The sequence below is a fragment of the Elephantulus edwardii genome, unplaced genomic scaffold (genome assembly GCF_000299155.1).
Source record: "Elephantulus edwardii isolate Elephantulus edwardi_28Jun2011 unplaced genomic scaffold, EleEdw1.0 scaffold00198, whole genome shotgun sequence".
NCBI classification, from domain to species: domain Eukaryota; kingdom Metazoa; phylum Chordata; class Mammalia; order Macroscelidea; family Macroscelididae; genus Elephantulus; species Elephantulus edwardii.
This window is the reverse complement of record NW_006399948.1, coordinates 3,038,477-3,042,867: the sequence shown is the minus strand read 5'-3', so window position 1 is coordinate 3,042,867 and position 4,391 is coordinate 3,038,477.

Genomic DNA, 4,391 nt, shown 5'->3' with positions numbered 1-4,391 from the left:
ATAACTTTATATTATTACATACATATATTTTTGGTGACACAATTCAACCCATGACATTCTGCCCTTTGTCCTCCAATAGTTCATGCCCTTGTCCCAGGCAATAGACTTTTACACCATCATATCATCTTCAAAACCTCAAATTTTTAAGTTCAAATTCTATCCTGAAAGTTACAGATTAAAATTTTTGTTGATCTAAAGATTTAGAAGGACATCCCCAAATTGCATCCTCTTAATAGTCATTATGTAAAATTAAATGAAACTTGTTTTCAGACATTATCTCAGTAACATCATGGTTTATTAATTTATAGACTTGATATTTTAAAGTCTTTGCACAATGTAATATTGTACAGCAGGCAGTAGCAATAACTTTGTAAATTATTACCTAACTTGAGAGAGACTGGAGAGCATTATGCTGAGTGAACCAACTCAGTCCCACAAGGACTTGAATAACTCCATTATTGTAGAATGAGTATAAGGATCCAGGAGGGGTGGGAGAGACTGGAAGCAGAGGGATGTGGATGTGCATGGGGCAGGGAATTATTCATTGGGTTGTACAATCTGAGGGCTGGGGTGGTGAGGGAAATTGAAAGCATTTCTTCAATTTTGTATTCTCAGTTTGTAAGTAAACTAGTAGGGAAAAATATTTGCTTTTTGAGGCATTAGGAAACCATAGTGGAGAATATAGTTAGAAGAACATCATAATTTGAAACAATTAAAAGAAAGCTTACTTAGCATACTTGCTGTTTTAAAGTACTAAACCTCAAGTTGGAACTAAACCATAGCTGACCCTCCAGTGTGTATTCAGAGTCAGTTGATCACCCAAGAGGAAATTGCCCATCCTTCTTCCATGGAACAACTATTGTTGTTGAACTTTGTGCCTTCAGGTTACTAGGGCAATTGCCTACAGCTAAGGCTTCAACTAGTATAATAATTCCATTAAATGAAGAACTTAATGTTAGAAAATCCTTCAGTACCATGACTCAATCATACTTGCCCCTATGTCAGGAGTGGACCTGTTTTTAGAAAATTTACAGTTTTTAAAGAATTTTATGATTTCTTTGATATTGAGCTTCTCCAGTGATTCTTTCCATAGATGTATTGACTTTATTCCTATGTATACTATCAGGTGAAATCCATGTGTATAAATTGCATTTGTGTTTTTTATAAAAGTTATTTGTAATGAATTAATCATTGAATGTGCAGAATTCTATCATTCTATCTCCATCCACATTTCTGTCACCTAGTCCATGTTTTCCAACTACTGATCCTTCTTCCCTGTTTCCAACTTTTGCATTCCTGTCACCCATTATTATCAATGCATCTTGATTACATGTTTGATCAATTTCTGACTGTAAAAGTTGCTAGAAATCTTTTATTTTCTCCTCCTTGTTTCTAGTTTTCAGTGCATATGCTTGAATAATATTGGTTTTCATTGGACTTCCTTGTATATGTATACATATTATCCTATCACTCACCACATTGTATTTCATGATGGGTCTAGAAATGTTTTTTTTAGTTATGAAAGAAACCCCATTTTTTTCTCACATTTTCATCCCTAGCATAGTAAATCATATGATCATCTGAATAAAAATGTCCCATGCCAAGCCATCTTACTTCATCAGTACCTAGTATTTTTATATTTATGCATTCCATTTCTTTCTTAACAACGTCCAATTTTCCTACATTTATGCTTCTCACATTCCATGTTGCCATCTCTAGTGTCTGCTTACAATTATTCCTCCATCTTTGTGTTTCCATATTTAAGATCTCAGTCTCAATTGTCATGTCTGCTAGTCTAAGTGTGCCATTACTTTCTCCTGGAAAACTATCCTCTTGCATCAGCACCTTGCTGTAAATTGAAGAGAAGAGATACCAAGCCACAAGAAGTCAGTTCTGGAGCAGAAATGAAGGCAAAGGACTTTTCCTCAGAACTGTCTGAGACAGGAAGCCTTTCCTGATACTTGGACCTGATAGTTGTACTTTGAGACTGGCCACAGCATAAGAAACTGTCAGCAGCATGAGGTGCTCTGAATCACGGAAGCCCTGAAAGCTTGAGACTTAAGCTATCATATCAAGGGCTGAATAAGGGGAGAAAGATGTTGAATGGTGTAGATGGAAGTGGAAAGGAATGCAGGTAGAGTAGGGAAAGGGATGAGTCAAGACTCACATGACAAGGGTGGGTAGCAAATGTCAGTCATTTCTCTAATTGGGTATATGTCTTTCATCTGCTCCTTTCTGTAAAATGCTTGACAGATAGTATTAGAAGCTATTATAGACATATTATATTATTAGAAAATGTACTCTGGGTATAAATAATTATTTTTTTCAAATTATATCAGTAAAAACAAAACTAAGCAACATTTCTGCATTTACTGTGGTAATTTTATTGTATTTCAAGGATTTTAACTGATGTCTCCTTTAATTCATCCCATAGATATTTTTAATTAGCAGAAAAAATGTTATATTTCCCGAAACAGCAATTTAGGAGACTATATCAATCAAGCTAAGAGTCAAAAGCAAATGAATGCCACTTAGAAAATGTGAATGTAGGCACACACATAAACACACACAACATATTATTGTGGAGAATGAGAAAATACGGGAACTGGGATGATAAGCAAAGAGTGTTCCAAGAGGTGTTCCCTATAAACACTTAGCTTGGAACTTTAAAATCAGTTATACTGAGTGAAATATCTCGGTCATAAAAGGGCAAATACTGCATAACACCACTGTTATAAAATAGGAATGACATAGGAGCTTGGGGAAGAACAAGGAAAAGAGTGGACAGAACATTGAATTGGAACAGATGAAGGAAATAACTGTCTGAGAGAAATGTAAGATTAGATATTATATAAATGACAACAATCTGAAGCAAGATGTTTTCACTGCCAAGTGGACCGGGTGAGTGGGAAGGGAGGGAGAAAAAAGTGCAACTATGAATGAATGGGGACCCACTCTTTCTGTAAACTTTCATTCAAGTAATAATAAAAAACTTTCTTTTAAAAATTAGTCATGTATTTTATAAGAAAAATATTGGAATATATTTTAACAAAATGCATTTTATTACTTTATTCTAGTGTGTATGCATTTCAAAGTTCACAGACAATTTCTATTGGCTTATGGGAAATGTTTACTTAATTCATGGAAACTTCTGCTACAATGGAACCACTTTTCATATTTCCCAAATTGAAGATCTTCGATTACTTGAATATATGTGCCAAGTGACAGGTAATAACTCTAAAAAAGTATTTTAATTACTTCAAAATGTTCCAAATAATTTCTTATTTTCTATTCTTATATTCCTTACTTTTATAACAAAAATGTAAAGTTAAAATGAAGTTAAGGATTTATGTCAGTGAGTGGCTTCTTTAAGAGATACATACTTAAAATCTGCTATATTGTAAGACTTCTCTGTGTGATAAATATGTATTTCAATATAAATATCAACAAAGATTCTCACCAGCTGATAGCATCAAGACAGATAGAGATGGGGATTGTTAACTATTTCGTGTTACTCTGATTTACAATCAACATTCATAGTACCATCACTCAGGAAATCAAAAGCAAAATTATATTGCTAAAGAATAATGACGTAAGTCAGAGACTAAGATGTGCCTGATAAAGGACATAGTCTTCACAATTACTTGCTATACATCAGAAAGCTGAACCATGACTAAGGATAACAGACAAGAAAGAAACAATGCCTATGAGTTCTGGAGAAGAGTATTGAATATCCTATGGACTACCAAGAAAACAAACAGGTCTGTTCTGGACAAGGTGACTCCAGTTTGCTATTTGGAGGCAAGGATTATGAAATTTTGTCTCACATACTTAGGGCATGTTGCCAGAAGGGACCAGTCCTTGGAGAAGCACATCATGTTTAGAAGTGTGGAGTGTCAGTGCAAGAGAGGAAGACCTTGGATGAGACAGATTGACACAGTTACTAAAGTAATGGAGGCAAGATGCTGGAGTCCGTGAGATTGGGTCAGGGTAAGGCAGGATTCAGAGCTATCGTCAAATAGGGCCACTATGAATTGTAGTCAACTCAATAGCACATAACAACAACTATACACATACACATACATATATATATGGACATGTTGTTGTTGTTGTTATGTGCCGTTGAGTCGTTTGTGACTCACAGCAACCCTATGCACTAAACCCTGCTCTATCCTGTGCCAATCACATTGCCTCTGACACACCCATTCCGATTACCCCAGTCACTCAAACAATCCACCTCATAGAGGGTCTTCCCCTGCTGCACTGTCCCTCTACTCTGCCCAGCATGATGTCCCTCTCTTAAGACCTGTCTCTCCTTACAACATGTCCAAAGTATGTCAGACAAAGCCTCAAATTCCTTGCCTCCAAGGAGTAGCCTGGTTTAGCACTTG